Below are 22,555 nucleotides of genomic sequence, written 5' to 3'. Positions count from 1 at the left end.
AAGGCAATGGCAACCCACTCCAGTACTCTTGTCTGGAAAATCCCATGGACAGAGGAGCCTGGGAGGCTGAAGTCCATGGGGTCGCAAAGAGACAGATACGACTGAGCAACTTCACTTTCACTTTTCACTTACATGCATTGAAGAAGGAAATGGCAACCCACTCCAGCATTCTTGCCTGGAGACTCCCAGGGACGGCGGAGCCTGGTGGGCTGCCGTCTATGGGGTCGCACATGACTGAAGTGACTTAGTAACAGCAGCAGCAGTGAATAAGACAAAAAAGAAACTTAATCACAGACAGAGAACAAACCAGTGGTTGCCAGTGGGGATAAGTAAGGGGCAGGGAAATATAGGACTGAGAGAAAACAAGGATTATTATGGGATTATGACAAACTTTATTTTCTTGGGCCCAAAGTCACTGCAAACTGTTAACACAGGCATGAAATTAAAAGATGCTTGCTCTTTGGAAGGAAAGCTATGACAAACCTAGATAACACAATAAAAAGCAGAGACATAACTTTGCTGACAAAGATCCATATAGTCAAAATTCTGGTTTTTCCAGTAGTTATGTACAGATATGTGAGTTGGACCATAAAGATGGTTGAGCACTGAAGAATTGATGCTTTCAAACTTTGGAGCTGGAGAAGACTTTTGAGAGTTCCTTGCCCCAGAAGGAGATCAAACCAGTCAATCCTAAAGGAAATCAATCCTGATTACTCCTAGAAAGGACTGATGCTATAGCTGAAGCTGAAGCTACAATACTTTGGCCACTTGATTGGAAGAGTTGACTCATTGGAAAACACCCTGATGCTGGGAAAGATTGAGAGCATGAGGAAAAAGGGATGACAGAGGATGAGATGGTTGGATGACATCACTGACTTGATGCACATGAGTTTGAGCAAGCTCTTGGAGTTGGTGATGGACAGGGAAACTAGGCAGGTTGCAGTATATGGGGTCTCAATGAATCGGACATGGCAGTACTGAACAAATATGAAATTATGTATTTGTAACTTTTGAAAATTGCAAAGCACTAATTTTGGGCTTCCCTAGTGGCTCAGATCATAAAAAAATTTGCCTGCAGTGCAGGAGACCTGTGTTTGATCCCTAGATCAGGAAGATCCTCCAGAGAAAAGGATGGCTATTCACTGCAGTATTCTTGTCTGGAGAATTCCATGGGCACAGGAGCCTGGCAGGCTACAGACCATGCGGGGCTACGGACCAGGTCTGTAGACAAAGTGTCGGACACGACTTAGTGACTAAACAGCAGCAGCAGCAGAAAATAAACTGTTTTAAGTCACACGATTTGTGGTAATTTGTTACACAGCTATAGAATACAAGTAGGAATTTCATTTCCACCTAAGAAATCATTACTCTATTACATTTAAGAAAGGAAGGAAACAGTAAAGATGACAACACAATGAAATAGAAAGCATCAGACTAGAGCTAACCATTAAAGACAAAAGTTGGATATCTGAAAAAATTTCTTAAAATTGATAATTCCTCATGAGAGCTGCAATTACATGATGTTGTACCTTGAAACATGGGGCTTTTCAAATTGCTGACCAATTTGCCCCTGCCAGCTCTCTAATAAAACATTTACATCTTATAGCTCAGTCCTCAACTCACTGTTGCCCACTTGTGGACTCATATATTTCAATTTTTAGTTTATTCTTTCAATTTTATTATTTTTATACTTATTTTCTTTTTGGAAGCCCCACATGGTTTGTGGGATTTTAGTTCCCTGACCAGGGATTGAACCCAGGTTCACAGCAATGAAAGCAGAGTCCTAAACACTGGATCACCAGGAAATTCCCTAAATTCCTATTTTAGATTCTTAAGGTATTTAAAGATTATCCCAAATTTGTAAATCTCCTTGGCTGAAACATAATACATATTTTTAATGTTGGATAATTTTGTACAAAAAAATAACATTGCTATTTTTGCTAGAGATATTTAAATATAAAGAGAATCAACCTGATACATCAAAATATTTCCTATATTTCAACTTACTTCTAAGGATTATACTGGACTTTTGTTACTTAGAGATTTTTTTAACCTAAAATATTTATTTATTGAGGATATATTCATTTTTAAATCTATGAAGAAGAATAAGCTTTATAGAAAATATCCAATAAAGTGAAATTTATAATCCAGAATATGGATTTGAGATCTTGGGTTATGTAAGAAACCTGAGTCCCAAATGCAGAATTATGTTATTATCAGTTTCATAATGAATTTAGCAATTTGAATAATTTTTAAAAATATTTTCAAAGAAAGTGTTCCTGGTTTTGATGATCTTCTCAATTTATTTTTATTTTATTGATTTATGTTATTATTATTTCTTTTCTTCTATTCTTTTGGAGGTTATTTGCCTGATACTTTCCTAATTTTCTATAATAAAAAGATACTTCATGCCTATATTTTTGTCTTTCTTTATTTCCATATGTAAGTTGTTACTGTTGTTCAGTTGCTAATTCATGTCCCATTCTTTTGCCACCCCATGGACTGTAGATCCCCAGGCTCCTCTGTTGATGGGGTTTCCCAGGCACGAAAATTGAAGTGGATTGCCATTTTGTTCTCCAGGGGATCTGTCTGACCCTGGGATCAAATCTGCATGTCCCTCATTGGTAGGTGACTTCTTTACCACTGAACCACAAGGGAAGCTCCATATATGTAAGTACTTTACTTATAATTTCTGATTTATCTGGATTTCAAGATTTAACTTATAATATTAGTATATCATTCAGTTAAAATATTTTCTAATTATATGCGATTTACTTATTTTTCTGTGGCTTAGCTAGAATTACAATTCTTAGTTCCTTATGTATAGAATTTTTCTTATTATGTTTGTCCTTAATATCAAATAATAGCATCATAATAAATTTTCCTCTATAATTTCATCTTTGAGATTTATTTTGACTTGTTTTATAGTTTAGTATATTAATTATTTGTATTAATGTGTCATGAGCATTTTAAAAGAATTCACATTTTTCAGTTGCTCATTGCAGTGCTCTAAAGAGTTGTTCCACTTTTTCATATGCTAAATAACTGGTCTCTCTAGGGCTCCAGGTGAGCATGTCCAAAAGACTGTTGGGTACAAGTATCTGTGGCTCAAGAGGAGTTATTATCCACTAGATAATAATTTATGTGAGAGAATAATATGCTTCGGGCCAAAATAGAACGTCTTATGCAAGAACTGCATGACATCAGATTGAAGGAATAAACACAGAAAACAAAGTCCACAAAGGAGTCTTACAAAATTTAATGAGCTTCTTCAGTTGCTAATTTATTTTTATTAAAATTCCCCTGGAAAATTTATAGCATTATTCTTATATGCAAGACTATATTATTTATTAAACTAATTCTGAAATACTTTACATATTTTATTAATTATAAGAAGACTCTTTTTTTAAGCTGATTATTTTTTATATTCAGGAAATATTTTTTATATTCAGGAATATTTTTTATATTCAGGAATATTTTGGAAAATATTACTCGGTCCTGTTTTCTAGAACCAAGGTTTTCAATTATTGTAGTAAAATTAATGAGAATTTTGCACAGAGTTTTAGACACCACCACTTACGTAACTGAATTAACTAGAAGTGAAGATTGTTATTTTGATTTTATGCCTATAAATTAGGCCTACATCAGAAATTGATATTTTACAGTTTAAATTGCCACAGGAAGTTCATGTATTGATTTTTAGGTAATAGATAGAGGATTTATTTACCAGAAAAAAGTTTATAAAGTAAAAGTAGGGACTGTGAAAACTATTGTGCATGTGTGAGTGCTCAGTCATGTCTGACTCTTTGTGACCCCTTGGACTGTAGACCACTAGGCTCCTCTCTCCATGGGATTTTCTAGGCAAGAATACTGGAGTGGGTTGCCATTTCCTTCTCCAGAGGCTCTTTCTGACCCAGGAATTGAAACTGCATTTCCTGTGTCTCCTGCACTGGTAGGCAGACTGTTTATTACTGAACCACCTGGAAACTATTTCATGCCTATTTAGCTACACTGAAGAAGAGTTTTGTAATAACCATTGGGTTTAGGCTAAGATTATAGAATCACGGACACTTTCAGAATTTTACTTTCTGAAAATATATTTACTTGCATTTTAATCAAGTGTTATTTAATAAATAATTAAAACAGAACATATTTGCTGAATAAATGAATAATTTCATAGCATTAACCATTTTATATTGGAGCAATTTTAGATGACACTTTAAGTGCCTTTGTGAAAATAAAAAGAACAGATTTGAATAGTTAGTCATTTTAAACTATTATTATATTTTAGTGTTGGCCTGTCATGAAGCTTTTAAATGAGCTCTAATTAATGTTTTCTCTTATTCTTTTAAATTTCTATTGTAATTTTAAATAGTTACATGGCACAAGTTCCTTGGAACACTTTATAGGAAAAATAGCTTAGTAGGCACTTATACAAGTAAGTAATCATTTTAAACTGTGGCATTTCAACAGTTTTTTGGAAATTACTTTTTTTAATTTTGAAAACATAGAATACAAATAATGTGGGTACAGTTATAAGACTAGGTGTATTGAAAAAGCTGTCAGGTAGTCTTTGGAGAGTTCGAAACTACACAAATAAAGTAACTTATTGGCTGCCAGGCCTTTACAGGAAAACATGTTTCTTTTCTTTGTTTTTTTTTTTTTTTTGTTTTTAATTTGTGAAAAACAAAGACAACATAAAATTTAGTCAAAAACATTTATAATTTTCTCAGCATAGATAAAAGTCCTTGAATTTTGTTGCTTCTGAATGTCTACACATTAATTCTAAACCCTAAAATCACGTATATAAATGGAAAAGAAAAAAGAGCAGCCAAATAAGCATTTAGTCAAATCCTAAATATACTTTTTCTTTATAGTTAAGTTTTTTAGACTGTTTCAATCTACATTTTAATTAAGTGATGAATATAATTTTGAGATAATTTTTATAGCCATCCATACTTACTGATATTATATTTCTGGCTGCACTAAAGTTTAGTAATAATATTGGAATTCAACTCCAGAAAATATTGTCCATCCAATGAATATATTATCAAATAAATGCTGTAAATAGTTTCCATGCAGAATAATGTACTTAATCTCATAGCATTTTTTTTTCCTAAGAAAACTCTTCTCTAATAACATATATTTACTTTTATAGTGTGAATGGAAAATTAAGCAAAGTTTGTAAATTATAGTAATTAAAAAATTGTAGGGTGTCAGTAAATAAAGCTTAATTTCTCTATCACAGGGGAAGAAGTGTCTTTCCACAAACTACTAAAATAAAATATTCGCTGTCTGTGAATAGATAAAATGAAAGAAGCATGTTGATTTCAATTAATGTTTCATATAGGTTACTTTGTGAGAAAGAAGGGAGGGAATACATTTTTATTATAAAATATACCTTGAAGGTGAATGATAATGTTGCTCAGTCTTGTCCGACTCTTTGCAACCCCATGGACTATACAGTCCATTGAACTCTCCAGGCCAGAATACTGGAGTGGATAGAATTTTTCTTCTCCAGGGGATCTTCCCAAACCAGGGATCGGCCCCAGGTATCCCTTAGTACAAGTAGATTCTTTACCAACTGAGCGGCAAGGGAAGCCCCCAGTGAACCTTAATGAAACTGAAGGTTCATTAATGACCTTCAGATCAGTTCAGTCAATCAGTCCTGTCCGACTCTTTGTGACCCCATGAATGATAGCACTCCAGGCCTCCCTGTCCATCACCAACTCCCAGAGTTCACTCAACTCATGTCTATCGAGTCAGTGAGGCCATCCAGGCATCTCATTCTCTGTCGTCCCCTTCTCCTCCCACCCCCAATCCCTCCCTGCTTCAGAGTCTTTTCCAGTGAATCAACACTTCTCATGAGGTGGCCAAAGTACTGGAGTCAGCTTTAGCATCAGTCCTTCCAATGAACACCCAGGACTGATCTCCTTTAGAATGGACTGGATGGATCTCCTTGCAGTCCAAGGGATTCTCAAGAGTCTTCCAACACCACAGTTCAAAAGCATCAATTCTTCGGCGATCAGCTTTCTTCACAGTCCAACTCTCACATCCATACATGACCACTGGAAAAACCGCAGCCTTGACTAGATGGACCATAGTTGGCAAAGTACTGTCTCTGCTTTTTAATATGCTATCTAGGTTGGTCATAACTTTTCTTCCAAGGAGTAAGCGTCTTTTAATTTCATAGCTGCAATCAGCAACCGCAGTGATTTTGGAGCCCAAAATATAAAATCTGACACTGTTTACACTGTTTCTCCATCTATTTCCTATGACATGATGGGACCAGATGCCATGATCTTTGTTTTCTGAATGTTGAGCTTTAAACCAACTTTTTCCACTCTCCTCTTTCACTTTCAAGAGGCTTTTTAGTTCCTCTTCACTTTCTGCCATAAGGGTGGTGTCATTTGCATATCTGAGATTATTGATATTTCTCCCAGCAACCTTGATTCCGGCTTGTGCTTCTTCCAGCCCAGCGTTCCTCATCATGTACTCTGCATATAAGTTAAATAAGCAGGGTGACAATATACAACCTTGACGTACTCTATTTCCTATTTGGAACCAGTCTGTTGTTCCATGTCCAGTTCTAACTGTTGCTTCCTGACCTGCATACAGGTTTCTCAAGAGGCAGGTCAGGTGGTCTGGTATTCCCATCTCTTTCAGAATGTTCCACAGTTTCTTGTGATCCACACAGTCAAGGCTTTGGCATAGTCAATGAAGCAGAAATATATGTTTTCCTGGAACTCTCTTGCTTTCTTCGTGATCCAGCGGATTTTGGCAATTTGATCTCTGGTGCCTCTGCCTTTTCTAAAACCTGCTTGAACATCTGGAAGTTCACGGTTCACGTATTGCTGAATCCTGACTTGGAGAATTTTGAGCATGACTTTACTAGTGTGTGAGATGAGTGCAACTGTGTGGTAGTTTGAGCATTCTTTGGCATTGCCTTTCTTTGTGATTGGAATGAAAACTGACATTTTCCAGTCCTGTGGCCACTGCTGTGTTTTCCAAATTTACTGGCATATTGAGTGCAGCACTTTCACAGCATCATCTTTCAGGATTTGAAATAGCTCTACCGGAATTCCATCACCTCCATTAGCTTTGTTCATAGTGATGCTTTCTAAGGCCCACTTGACTTCACATTCCAGGCTGTCTGACTCTTGGTGAGTGATCACACCATCATGATTATCCTGGTCGTGAAGATCTTTTTTTTACAGTTCTTCTGTGTATTTTTCCCATCCCTTCTTAATATCTTCTGCTTCTGTTAGGTCCATACCATTTCCAACCTTTATCGAGCCCATCTTTGCATGAAATGTTCCCTTGGTATCTCTAATTTTCTTGAAGAGATGTCTTGTCTTTCCCATTCTCTTGCTTTCCCCGAAGTCTTTGCATTTATTGCTGAGGAAGGCTTTCTTATCTCTCCTTGCTATTCTTTGGAACTCTGCATTCAGATGCTTATGTCTTTCCTTTTCTCTTTGCTTTTCACTTCTCTTCTTTTCACAGCTATTTGTAAGGCCTCCCCAGACAGCCATCTTCTTTTTTACATTTCTTTTCCATGGGTATGATCTTGATCCCTGTCTCCTGTACAATGTCACAAACCTCCGTCCATAGTTCATCAGGCATTCTGTCTATCAGATCTAGTCCCTTAAATCTATTTCTCACTTCCACTGTATAGTCATAAGGGATTTGATTTAGGTCATACCTGAATGGTCTAGTGCAGTGGTTTTCCCTACTTTCTTCAATTTAAGTCTGAATTTGGCAATAAGGAGTTCATGATCTGAGCCACAGTCAACTCGTTGTCTTGTTTTTGCTAACTGTATAGAGCTTCTCCATCTTTGACTACAAAGAATATAATCAATCTGATTTCAGTGTTGGCCATCTGGTTATGTCCATTTGTAGAATCTTCTCTTGTGTTGTTGAAAGAGGGTGTTTGCTATGACCAGTGTGTTCTCTTGACAAAACTCTATTAGCCTTTGCCCTGCTTCATTCCGTGCTCCAAGGCCAAATTTGCCTGTTATTCCAAGTGTTTCTTGAATTCCTACTTTTGCATTCCAGTCCCCTATAATGAAAAGGACATCTTTTTTGGGTGTTAGTTCTAGAAGATATTGTAGGTCTTCATAGAACCATTCAACTTCGGCTTCTTCAGGGTTACTGTAGAACATTCAGTGTTACTGTAATGAGCATTTAAGAAATAATTGGAATCTTAACTTCCAGTTCTGCTCAGGAATGTGAAGTTAGGAAGTTCTTAAAGTGAGGAAGTGGAAGTTTTAGTCCCTCAATCATTTTCTTACTCTTTGTGACCTAGTGGACTGCAGCCAGTCAGGCTCCTCTTCCCATGGAATTCTCCAGGAAAGAATATTAGAGTGGGTAGCCATCACTGGAAAAGACTCTGATGCTGGGAAATGTTGGGGGCGGGAGGAGAAGGGGACGACCGAGAATGAGATGGCTGGATGGCATCACCGACTCCGTGGACATGAGTTTGAGTGAACTCCGGGAGTAGGTGATGGACAGGGAGGCCTGGCATGCTGTGATTCATGGGGTCACGGAGAGTCTGACACGACTGAGCAACTGAACTGAACTGAACTGAGCCATTCCCTTCTCCAGGGGATCTTCCCAATTCAAGGCTTGAACCTGGGTCTCTGTATTGCAGGTAAATTCTTTACCCTTTGAGTCACCTCTAGAACCTAAGCTATTTTTTTAGAATACAAATGATCTGGAGAAAGAGAAAGAAACAACTGTAGCCTACTTTTGCCATCCTGTCTGCCTAAGATGAGGGGAAAAATTGAAAGCAACTTGTGAATCACTTGTAAAGCTCATACTCTACAGCTTGAGAATATGAGCTTAAAAGCTCATTAAAAGACAGATCTTATTATAGATCTGTAGAACACTTCTCCTCTTCCCACATCTTACATTACTTAATGAAAATGACAGAATTTTGAATTTACATAGCAAAAGGAAGAGCATCAGGGGAGGAAAGATAAAGGTTAAATAAATATTTTGACTGTCATATTGTTAATTGATATGAATTAACAGTTTATTCAAAGCAATAATAGTATCAGTGTATTCAGTTGCATGCTTGCATCTAAGTGAAAAAAAATGACAACAATGATAAAATGATAGGAGGAAGGAATTAGGATTTCTTATTATAAAGCACTTGCACTACCTGAGAAGCAGTGTAGTATTACTTGAATGTGGACTTAATTGTAAATGTATATTGCAAAGACTAGGGCAACCACTAAAAATAGTTCAAAAAGAAGTATAGTTGATATGCTAAGAAAAGAAAATGAAATCATATAAAAAGCTCAGTTTAAAACCCAAAAGAGAAAAAAAGGTGGGAACCAAAAATAGAAATAAAGGACACAGAAATTATTATGGTAAAAATTAATTCACTCATATCAATAATTCCATTAAATGTTAATGATACTTCAACAACATATTAGCAATTTTGCAATGTATATAAAGAATTAGAAACTGAGATCAAGTGGGATTTATCAGTTATGCAAGCAGGATTTCAACAATATGAATTCTGAAAAAGGAAAAACTATAAAGACAGTAACAGGATTTTTAGAGCAGTACTCTGTGAATCTATATGTTGATATATGTCATTATAAATTTGTCCAAAGTCACAGAATGCACAACACTGGGAATTAATCAGAATTTAAACTATGAACTTTGGGTGATATTGACGTGCCAATGTAGGTGCATTGATTTTAAGAAAAGTGTCATTCTGGGGTCGGATGCTGATAGTGGGGGAAGGTATGCATGTATGGGGGTAAGGGATACACCAGAGACTTCTGTACCTTCCACTCAGTTTTGCTATAAACGTAAAAGTGCTTTAAAGTCAATTAAACTTATTTTAAATCAGTAAGTAATTATCTCATTTGGTTTATTCTCTAGACCAGTGGTTATCAGCTTAGGGTAGTTTTATTCCCCACCTTTGAGGGCTGTTTGGTGATGCCTGGAGCCATTTTTGGCTATCACACGAGGGGAGGGGCATTGTTACTGACACCCAGTGGTAGACGCCGGAAATGCTGCTAAACACACTAAAATGAACGGGTAGCACCCACCACCACCACCACCTGAACAATGCGTTTCCCTGCCACAAATGTCAACGTGTAGGTTCCCCAGTTAGGAAAACTGCAGCTTGACTTTGATACCCAGGAATTAACCATTCTGCTGTTGTCTCTCTGCTTCATCTTACACCAAATCACATAACACTAACCTAATATTTGAGGATAGCATTCTCTTCAGAAAATTATCACTATGAAAAGCTTCCCCAATTTTTTAAAAAAGAAAAGAGTGAGGAACATTGTCTTGGAGCATGTAAAAGGTATGATTGTTCTAAAATTCTTAAAACTCTGGAACCTCTTAGTAAAACTGTTCTCATTATCTGTGGGAGCATGTATTAATGTTCTCATATGAGATCTTAAGTTACATATATCATTATAAATGTCATATGCTATGTAACACAGTAGAATCTATATAAAATTCATGAAAAGTTATTTTGCCAGGATAAGCCTTCCTGTTTTACTCAGATACTCACCAGATTGGAAGCTGACCACCTACTTAGGTGAGGGCAAATTTACTCTTCCTATTTATTCAAATACTAATCTCTTCCATAAACAACCTCACAAAAACATCTGGAAATAATGTTTTACCAGATATCTGGGTATCTCTTAGCCCAATAAAACTGATACAAAAAATTAACCACCACAGTCACCTGGAAGACACGCTACTGACAAAGATCACCATAAATAACCTTTCAGTTTACCGATACATAGTTGTTAGATTTAGTAAATAAAAATACAGGATGCAATATTTGAGACATTTTTATATCCCCCAAAATGTTTGTTTACCTGAAGTTCAAACATAGATGGCTTTCCTGTTATTTAACTGATAACCCTACCCTCTCTGATCTTTGCATCTTTGTATGCATTATTGGTAATGGTGGTGGTGGTGGTTTAGTCACTAAGTATGTTTTACTCTTGCAACTCCATGGACCATAGTCTGCCAGACTCCTCTGTCCAGGCAAGCTTACCGGAGTGGCTTGCCATTTCCTTCTCCAGGTGATCTTCATGACTCAGGGAATGAACCCAGGTATCCTGCATTGCAGGTGGATTCTTTACCAACTGAGTCACCAGGGAAGCCCATTATTGTTAATACATTTTATTTATTCTCCCCCTGTTATTCTACTGAAAAAAAAAAGCAACATTTCTTCTTTTCAATAACAATTCAAGATCTGGAAAGGAAATTGTGCTTAAAGAGAAATCATAGACAGGAACATTATTTAGTAGGGCTTTTAAATGAAACAGCTATTGAAGAGTGGGAAGATATTTCTCCCCTGAGCATAAGAATTTACTTGAAAACATTCAGCTGATTTTTCAAGATTCAAGTTATATTGCTTTAAAATAATTTTACTTTTTTAGTGGAAATTAATGACAAATGGAAAAGTACAATTAAAATGCTTCTACAAAATTTAATTGAAATAACTCTTGAAGAAGGAAGACCAGGAGCTTCCCTGGTGGATCAGATGGTAAAGAATCAGCCGCAGGAGACCTTGATTTAAAAAAAAAAAATAGCAGTGGTGTCATCTTTTGGAGAAATGGAAAAAACTTTCATTAATCATCTACTAGCAAAATTATTTCTAAAAATACATTTTATCCACTAGTAAGGCTGATTCTAAAGCTGAAACTGCAATACTTTGGCCACCTCATGCGACGAGTTGACTCACTGGAAAAGACTCTGATGCTGGGAAAGATTGGGGGCGGGAGGAGAAGGGGACGACCGAGAATGAGATGGCTGGATGGCATCACCAACTCTATGGGCATGAGTTTGAGTGAACTCCGGGAGTTGGTGATGGACAGGGAGGCCTGGCGTGCTGTGATTCATGGGGTTGCAGAGAGTCAGACACGACTGAGCGACTGAACTGAACTGAACTGAAGGCTATGGTTTTTCCCGTGGTCATGGATGGATGTGAGAGTTGGACTGTGAAGAAAGCTGATCGCCGAAGAATTGATGCTTTGAACTGTGGTGTTGGAGAAGACTCTTGAGAGTCCCTTGTACTGCAAGGAGATCCAACTAGTCCATTCTAAAGGAGATCAATCCTGGGTGTTCATTGGAAGGACTGATTCTAAATCTGAAACTGCAATACTTTGGCCACCTCATGCGACAAGTTGACTCACTAGAAAAGAGTCTGATGCTAGGAGGGATTGGGGGTGGGAGGAGACGGAGACGACAGAGAATGAGATGGCTGGATGGCATCACCAACTCGATGGACATGAGTTTGAGTGAACTCCGGGAGTTGGTGATGGACAGGGAGGCCTGGCGTGCTGTGATTCATGGGGTCGCAAAGAGTCGGACACGACTGAGCGACTGAACTGAACTAAACTGAACTGAAATATTTATTTATTTTTTTATTAATTTATTTATTTTAATTGGAGGTTAATTACTTTACATTATTGTATTGGTTTTGCCATACATTAACATGAATCTGCCCCTGGTGTACATATGTTCCCCATCTTGAACCCCCTCCCACCTCCCTCCCCATCCCATCCCTCTTGAATTGTTTAATTTAGTGATTTGAGTTTGAAGCCATCACAATGATTACATAATCATATTAAAGTTATTTAAATTAAGTGCTAGTTGGTTTCCATAGGTGTTAAAATGGCTGATTACACCTCTCTCCATTGGGTTCTTCCAAGTTAAGAAGGACTCCACTGGGGATGCAAGTATAAATTTTACAACTGCCACGTGCATTTTTTCGCAATGAAATGTTTCTGCTAAACTGAATCAGAGGCTTTGCACAGGCCTAAGGTCAAATGAAGTTTTCATTTTCCTCTCTGTTGAACTGAAGACAGGTGCACCCACACTGTGGACCTAACCTCTCGCAGCAACCTGCAAAGTTAGCCTCTCTACAGACCTTGCAATGGCAATTGTGAATAATGTTAGAAAGTCTGGCAGCTTTTAAAATTCCCTGCGAGGGTGAGGATGCTAGTAGAATTTCATTTCAGATGAATAATCAGAGGCTATGTTGACATGCATAGTCTTTAAATGCTTTGTCTTTTCAGAAACCCAACAAACGTTTCGCAGCAGGCTGTGAAGCCCATTCCAGTCTTTCAAACACTGGCTTGCCTGATTCCAAGACCAATGTCCTGAGGACACACCTATTCAAGTGAAATTACAAAGAAGGACAAATCCATTACAGAATATATTTAAAGTTACTGAAGTTATTTAAAGTTATTGTTCATTCAAATAACACTAGTCACCAAGGCAAATGGAAACTTGAAGAGCTGGAATAATTTAGGACACTGATTTCTTACTTAGTTCTTTGTTCTTTTCCGGTAATTGACCATGCTGATGGGATCAGTCTGCTGACAAATGGCTTTATTGTATACTATCCGTGTCTGGGTCACTGATTGCTGTATTAAGGCTGAGGTCAGAGGTTCATTTAAAGCACCAGCTAGAATCTAATGCTAGGTGATCATTTGTAGATACTATCATTTCTGGAAGCACTTTTACTCGAGCATCTTCTTAGTTCCCTTTTCCTTACTACTGCAACTTTCCTATCACCTCGCTGCGGGGTGAGAATAAATTCTATTTGTTTTGTGTTCCTCATATTTTGGCTTATTATCACATTCACAAGTTTTAAGTCACATATATTTTCACATATTCTGATGTTTGAAAGTGAGTTGAGTCTTACAAAGCAAAGTATTGATTGCATTGATTTTAATAAAAGTGAAAGTTTAGTCTCTCAATCAAGGAGTGTCCGATTCTTTGCGACCCCATGAATTGTAGACTACCAGGCACCTCCATCCACGGGACTTTCCAGGCAAGAGTAAAGGAGTGGGTTGCCATTTCCTTCTCCAGAGGATCTTCCTGACCCAGGGATCGAACCCGGGTCTCCCACATTGTAGGCAGACACTTTACTGTCTGAGCCACCAGGAAAGTACCTAAATGAAAGGCTGGAGTCAAATTTTAGTCACTCAGATTTTAATAAAGAGTGTTATTTTTTTTTTCTTTCTTTCTTGATGGTCACAAAGCAACACCTAAAGAAATATGGTTGTTTGTATGAGGTAACCATTATTAGCCATTCATGTGTTTCATTTGCCAGTCTAACTGACATGTTGATTTTTTCAAGTCCTCCTATATTTTGTGATTTCCTCAATTCTAATATTTAACTTCCCGTGGTGATGCTGTTGTGTGTATGTGTGTATATTTTTTACTTGCATGCTAATGGACACTTGGAGATAGAAATCTTGGGTGCTTTAATTGTTCTTTCAACTGTATCCAGTTAACATAAAATTATCTTCAGTTGGTATCCCTTCCCATTTATTGCATATCTTAGAAAAATACAAGGGAATTTCCCGTTGGCTTCTCTACCTCAGAGGAGGCAAAGAAAGAGCCCAGAAATGTGTTCAAATGGAGTGATTTTTAGAACAGAGACTTGTCAAAATGCTGTTCTTACTCTTTTTGACACCTCTAATTATTTCTCATACTCCAAAAGTAAATTTGTTTTTCAAATATTTTAAAGATTGTCTAAATATTGTCATACGTGATATAATAATATTGACATAAGTGATTTTTTTTTCATATTTTCACTCTTCCTTTGGAAAACTTCCTAGAAAATAGCAATTAAATAACAAATTCTAACAAAAATTTTATTATTGATGTGTCAGTAAAAAAATGTTAAAATTATAAATCTATAGGAAATAAAATAATTTCTTTTAAAATCAAAGGTTTTTCTTTTTTATTACAAAGGATTTGATTTCCTAAAACATTCCAATTTTTTTTTTTTTATTGAAGACCTGTTTTCAGGGTAGTTGTAATATGCATATTTACACATATATGGTTGAGGAATTTGTTTTATTATTATTGATTAACTCTCTCAGTTCAGTTCAGTTCAGTTCATTTCAGTCGCTCAGTCGTGTCCGACTCTTTGCAACCCCATGAATCACAGCACGCCAGGCCTCCCTGTCCATCACCAACTCCCGGAGTTCACTCAAACTCATGTCCATTGAGTCGGTGATGCCATCCAGCCATCTCATTCTCTGTCGTCCCTGTCTCCTCCCACCCCCAATCCCTCCTAGCATCAGACTCTTTTCCAATGAGTCAACTCGTCGCATGAGGTGACCAAAGTATTGGAGTTTCAGCTTTAGCATCAGTCCTTCCAATGAACACCCAGGATTGATATCCTTTAGAATGGAATTTATATTCTTTATTTTTGTGGAAACTGTTAATGTCAAAAATACAAATATACTAAGTTTAAGTTCAATTATATAATAGTTAACCCCAAAGTATTACTTCATGGCAAATAGATGGGGAAACAATGGAAACAGTGACAGTTTTATTTTTTTGAACTCCAAAATCATTGCAGATGGTGACTGCCACCATGAAGTTAAAAGACATTTGTTCCTTGGAAGAAAAATTGTGACCAATCTAGACAGCATATTAAAAAGAAGAGATGTTACTTTGCCAACAAAGGTCTGTCTAGTCGTAGCTATGGCTTTTCCAGTAGTCATATGTGGATGTGATAATTGGACTATAAAGAAAGTTGAGCACCAAAGAATTGATACTTTTGAACTGTGGTGTTGGAGAAGAGTCCCTTGGACTGTAAGGAGATCAATCCAGTCAATCCTAAAGGAAATCAGTCCTGAATATTCATTGGAAGGACTGATGCTGAAACTCCAATACTTTGGTCACCTGATGCGAAGAACTGAGTCATTTGAAAAGACGCTGATGGTGGAAAAGATTGAAGGCAGAGGAGAAGGGAACGACCGAGGATGAGATGGTTGTATGGCAACACTGACTTATGGACATGAGTTTCCATAAACTCCGGGAGTTGGTGATGGACAGGGAGGACTGGTGTGCTGCAGTCCATGGAGTTGCAAAGAGTCAAACACGACTGAGAGACTGAACTGAACTGAACCCCAAAGAACATTTTTGTATCTCTGTACTTCTGATGGTAAACTAATTAAGTATAGAAGGAAAGTAAATAGAAGCAGAGATGGAAACAATCTTGTGTGCATGTGTGCTAATTTGCTTCAGTCATGTCCAACTCTTTGTGACCTACGGACTGTAGCTCTCTAGGCTCCTCTGTCCGTGGGATTCTCCAGGCAAGAATACTACAGTGAGTTGCCATGCTCTTCACCAGGAGATCTTTCTGACCCAGGGACTGAACACGTGTGTCTTATGTCTCCTGCATTGTTAGTCTTGTACTTTACCACTAGTACCACCTGGGAAGCACAAGATTAAATTTTGGAACTTACTTAGCAAATGTATTGAGTACAATTATGAGAACATCATAAAGATTGGGGAAACATAAATAGTGACTGAAATAAATTATTCTTTCATATTTATGGACTGAAGCACTAATGCTCCTTTATATTTACTAAAAATTCAAAATAAATATGAATTTTGTTGTTTTGTACAAAATGTCACCTCCCCACTGACATCCTATAGTTTATGTATTATGAATAGATGAACAAAAAAATGTTTGTATGGTTTTAAGTAAAATGGCATTAATTTATACCATCAGTGACAAACTGTGGCCTTGGAAGATGATATATTATCTAAGCCCTTACCAGTGGTAACACATGAAAACTCCAGGAAAAAAAAAAAAAAATATATATATATACATATATATATCACTATATGTAGAATATATTTGAAATTTTGCATATAAGTGTGTACATATACATTAACAACTTTACTAAGATATAATGGACATACAGTGTTGTGCATCACCACATTCAATTTCAGGACATTTTTATCACCCTCGAATAAACCCTCAAGTACTCACCTCCCCAACCCCTGCCAACCTTAGACAACCACTAATCTGTTTTCCATCTCTAAATTTTTAGTTAATATATATTCTAAGGTTTTTCCCCTCAATGTGAATATTGTCTTCATGGGGGGAAAATAGTTTTAACAGAATTAAAATGATTTAAATTATATCTATAAAATAGTTTAGGCAGAAAGGGAGAAATAGGGAAAACCTGGCAATTAGCATCTCAGTAAGCTATCCATTATACTAATATGTACACCATTCAGAAACCTAAATAAAGGAGAAAATTGCTTTCTGTAAATTGGACCACTGTAATCACACACAGAACATGCAATTAATACAAAGATGGAAGGATGTATTCATTAGACTTTTGTGCTATAAAATAAAGGCTATTTTTACTCATAAAAACTGTTTGATGCAACTTTTTGTACACAAAAGAAATATTAGAACTTGTGAAAAACTACAGTTTTAAATTTTTCCTTATTTTAAAATATATAACAACTGAATTTAAAGTGATTACCTTATCAAATTATTACTCAAAACAGCATAATACAATAATAATATAGTTTTTTCAGGGATATAAATCATTCTTCTTCACAAATGTCTATGTTTCACTCCTAAAGGTTATTTTGAGTGGTTATCTACCTTGGCATAGCTACTTGTCCTCATCTAGCTTCTAAGCTCAATCAATGGATGTCAACATATTTGCTTTGCTAAGAAAATGGAAATAAACACATATCATTTTGTCCACCTCTCTGTATGATCATGGTATAAATGCATTTTCAACCTCTCCCAGTCATCCAAACTAAAACCTAGAATTGCATGTGGCAGGCATTACTACTCTTTACATCTTTTTGGTAAACAAAAGATATAATTTTGCCCATATTTCTTGGTTAAATCAAATTACTCGGCCAGACCTCACTTTAAAACACGTGCTGTTTGTCTTTGCCAATGTCTTAGTGTCAGTATTTGATTTTTTATGTTCCCTACTCTTGCATCATTGCATTTCCATAACATTTTAAAAGAAAGTTGTCAATCCTTTACACTACCACCCCCTGTCAAATACACTGAAGTTTGATTGACATTGAACTGAATCAAAAGACTTATTTGAAGAGAAATGACAATTGTAACAAGGTTTAGAAAGCCAACACAGGCGCATGTCATAGTCTTTCATTTCTCTAGATATTTTATAATGATTTATACATTTCTGTGTAGAGGTTTTACACAACTTTTAGCTGATTTATTTATAAGTATTTCTGTTGTTATTCAACTTTTATCTTTAAAAATGTGCATGAGTGCATGCTCAGTTGCTCAGTTGTGTCCGCTCTTTGCATCTCAATGGACCATAGATTGCCAGGCTCCTCTGTCCATGGAATTTTTCAGGCAGCAATAATGAAGTGGGTTGCCATTTCCAAAAATAGCATTTTCTAAATCTCTGTTGTTGATATATAGAAATAAAATTGATTTTTGTTGATTGAAGTTGTTTTGAGCAATCTTGTTAAATTCACTGATTAATTCAAACAGTAGGACTGCATATTTATAAATTTGCTTCATGTATAGTCATTAGATCTTCAAATACTCCTCTTCAATCTTTTTACCTATTTTTTTTCCTCCATTAATTTTGGCCTGAAAAGAATGGGAAATGGTATTTCTTCTATGAATTAGGCCTCCAGCTTAAACAAGAGATGGCACAAGGAGTGAGAAGAGATTTGATCTGAAACTTATAGTTCAGCTATAGCTTAGGACAGGTGTATGATACTGGGGAAGTCATTTCAGTTTTATACTTACTTTCTTCATCCATAAAATAATGTTAGCTAAAGAGATTTCTCAATTATAACATTACAAATTTTGATCTATATCTGTCAGAAGATTTTAAATTTTACTTCTATGAAATATCTTAACATCTTAATAGCAAAATAAACTTGAAGTCTGACTTCAAAACAGCTGTATTTCCTGAGGTCATTAAGAATAAAAAAAGCCCCAAAAGAGCATGTGAACTTAAATTATCCCGAAAAATTGATTTTTCAGGCTCGTCCAACCTACCCACATAGGTCTTACAAAATATTTTCAGGTCTTACAAAATATTTTCATATTGAAAATGTTTCAATGGATTTTTTAAAATATTCTTGGTAACATTAATCTCATGAATACTTTATACATGCACAGACATACACCCACACATATATATTAAAGTTTTGAATCCATGGAGACAGCCTTTAGAGTCAAGTGCTGTTTCTTTGAAATATTGAAACCTAAATGGACAGCACTTACTGAAAATAAGACTGACATCACCACCCCATTCCACACACCATATGTCACTGAATAGCCTCCAGTCTCTGCCAAAACGTAATTCAAACCAGTGACCTAGAAATAAAAGACTACATATCCCATTACGAACCAATCCCCTGAGCCATTCAGTCTCTACTCAGTAATATTTTGATAAATCATTTTCGTTTGTATTGATGAGCTGTTAATGCAAATTGTAAGTAAAAGGACAGTTGACTTTTATTAGCAGAGACATGAATATATAATATGTGACACCAAAAATTTCATGCTTATTGCCCAATAGGATACAATATAACTCATTCACCAGAAATAATTTTACAGAATTTCATGCATTCATATTTTTAAACCACATTTAATGTCTTGTATGGTTTCTAAACAACTGGCTAATGGCAGATAAAATTTGCAGAATTGGGATTTCACCCTATGTAATTTTTTAAAAAATATGCTAATTAATAAGAGGTAGTTCTAATGATGGAGAGATTTTTAACAACTCCTAGTCACTTTTAAAAGTATAAGAAAAGCCATAAAGGCCAGGGGCAGACAGAATCATCTCATGTGTCATTTCAGTTCGTATCAGTTCAGTCGCTCAGTCGTGTCCGACTCTTTGCGACCCCATGAATCACAGCACGCCAGGCCTCCCTGTCCATCACCAACTCCCGGAGTTCACTCAAACTCATGTCCATCGAGTCGGTGATGCCATCCAGCCATCTCATTCTCTGTCGTCCCCGTCTCCTCCCACCCCCACAGCTTCAGAATTAGATATGTAAACTTTACCAAATGGGGTTGAATCATCTGAGCTGTGAAAATGGAAACATTGTGTAACGATAAAGTCTCATCCAAGGATGAGGGCATTGAAGTCACAACAGACTCATCTATCATATAAGCAGAGTAACTCATAATGTCCCCAATAAAGACATGGAATTAGCCATCCTCTTCTGCGATAGCAAAAGGGTCTTTTGGAATTAAGTCCAGTGTTGTGCCGGAAGTGCTGGGAGGGTGAACCCTCACACCAATAGGCTCAGAGCACCTCTTAAATAAGCAGCCTATTCTCAACACCACATCCTCCACTCCCTTTGCTTTTCTAAATTACCACAACCAGCACTGCTGTACTTTCACCCATTAAAAAAGCTAAATATGAAGAGCTGTCTTTTAAGCTATTTAAAACTCACACCTTCTGTGGTCTCCTTTGTCTCCAAGCTCTTTGTAAAAACACAGGTGATATTGCTTTGTGTATTATGCAAACTCAAGACAGGTTTAGTTCCATAAAGGAAAAGTATGTATAAAATGGGAGGAAATATTCTCATAAAACTCTTGAAAATAGAAAAATTACCAATTTTGTTTGTGTGGAGGGGCAGCTAATACTGAAATTTCATGATGTGGGAACACAAGTCTTAGAAGTACATTTGAGAAACTGTTTTCCAGTATTGATTTCTAGCCATCAAGACCCCATGAATTTAAGTGACCACACCTCCTTTCAGATGAGCCCAAATGTGCTGGTTTGTCTTTTCTCTTGTCCTGCTTTGTCTTCTCTTTATACTGACCATATCAAGATATCTAAGTTTATATGTTAGTGTTGAGCAGAAAACATCTCTTTCTGAAAGTGAATAACAAAACTCACCAAGGAAATACAAAGATCAAAGTGACTTCGCCTTAACATGAACTACACTGCTCCAAAGTGCATGTATTTATATAAGGTGACCAGATGTACAGATTTGTATGAGACAGTGCCAGTATACAATTATGTAATCATTCTGTCCATATGGGTGCTTTCTGTTTTTTTTTTAATCCTAACAAATTATTGATAATTTGTATCAAAACATGCCATTTTTGCTTTACTGGGAGTTTACTTGTTACTTTTAGCTAATGCCTTGTTATCATCTAGTTGTATGTTAAGACATACTTGTGGTGAATGGACTTCACATCAGCTCTCAGCTAAATCTCAAAGACAATCACTCCTTGGCAACTCTTTCAATACAAGAAGTGACTGCACTTCCTTTCCAAGGATGGCATGCAGGTGCCTAGTGATAAAAAGAATTTCACTCAGAATGTAACTGTCATGGACTGCCAACTACTTACTGTTTTCAATGATGGCAGGAAAAATACTCATTGCTTCTGTCTCTGTCAACCACTTAATGTGCAAGCCATGGCATCACGGTCTATGCTGAGACTAGCAGAGAACCATCAAGCTAATAACCTGGGGATGAGAGGAAAAAGTGAAAACTTATAGATAGGTTATATTAGAAAACTATGTCCAGAGAACAGAGGCTGAACAGACCTACTATGGAGTTGTCTGAATCACTTGCTATAGTAGAGTTGCTGTTGCTTGGTATGAATCTATATTTGACATATTTCACTGTTCAGTAGCAGATTTTTTTTAACATTAAATACTGTCTCTAGCCTTTCTGCACATAAGGTAAACATATAGACAAAATACATGAGAAAATTTCAATTACAGAAATGAAAGTAAACATATTCAAACTTGATGCTTTCAAATGCTCATTGTCAAGTGAAAATATGCTAGACAGAAGCTGGTTAGTTTTTAGCTTTGTGGTTGTTGTCAATAAAGCTGGAATAAATGGTTTTGTGCAGACTTGTGTGTATGTGTGAATATCAGCATTCAAATCAATTGGGCAAATGTGTGTGTGTGTGCTCAGTTGCTTAGTCATGTCCAACTCTGTGATCACACAGTCTGTAGCCCATCATACTCTTCTGTCCATGGGATTTTCCTGGCAAGGATACTGGAGTGGGTTGTCATTTCTTCCTCCAGGGGATCTTCTCAACCCAGGGATGGAACCTGAATCCCCTGTGTCTTCTTCATTGGTGGGTGGATTCTTTACCGTTGAGGCCCTGGGAAAGACCCCAGTTAAGCAAATATTTATGAGAATAATTTCTGGAGAGGATGGTAAGACTATGTCTTCTAAAGTGTACCACTGTCACAAACATTCTTACTATATTATAAATACAGCTGGCGCTAGTGATAAAGAACCCATTTGCCAATACAGGAGACCTAAGGGACACAAGTTCAATCCCTGAGTTGGGAAGATCCCCTGGAATAAGAAATGTCAACCCACTCCAGTATTCTAGCCTGGAAAATTCCATGGACAGAGGAGCCTGGTGAACTACAGTCCATGGAGTCACAAAGAGTCAGACATGACTGAAGTGACTTAACACATGCACACACTTCTGAGCATAATTGCTGGAGACTATGGTGAGAATATGTCTTCTAAAGTGTACCATTGTCACACATGGCTCTTACTATATTATAAATATATTATCACATTGAAGAACACGAGGGAAAAGATACTGGCTTAAGAAACTTTGAAACTGAGGGCAATCTGTAAAACTAAAGGCAAAAGGAACTACATGTAAGCCCTTAAATCTAAGATAAGTTTTTCCACGGGGGTACAGATTAACAAGTGTGAAAGTATATCAATGCCAATCCAATGTTTTCAAGAAGAAAAAAAATTACTCTGTATTTCGTATGAC

The sequence above is a fragment of the Moschus berezovskii genome, chromosome 1, assembly GCF_049115385.1.
Source record: "Moschus berezovskii isolate FMDL1 chromosome 1, NW_MosBer_1.0, whole genome shotgun sequence".
Lineage (NCBI taxonomy): Eukaryota > Metazoa > Chordata > Mammalia > Artiodactyla > Moschidae > Moschus > Moschus berezovskii.
The sequence above is the reverse complement of the archived record's forward strand: the minus strand, read 5'-3'. Positions refer to the sequence as shown.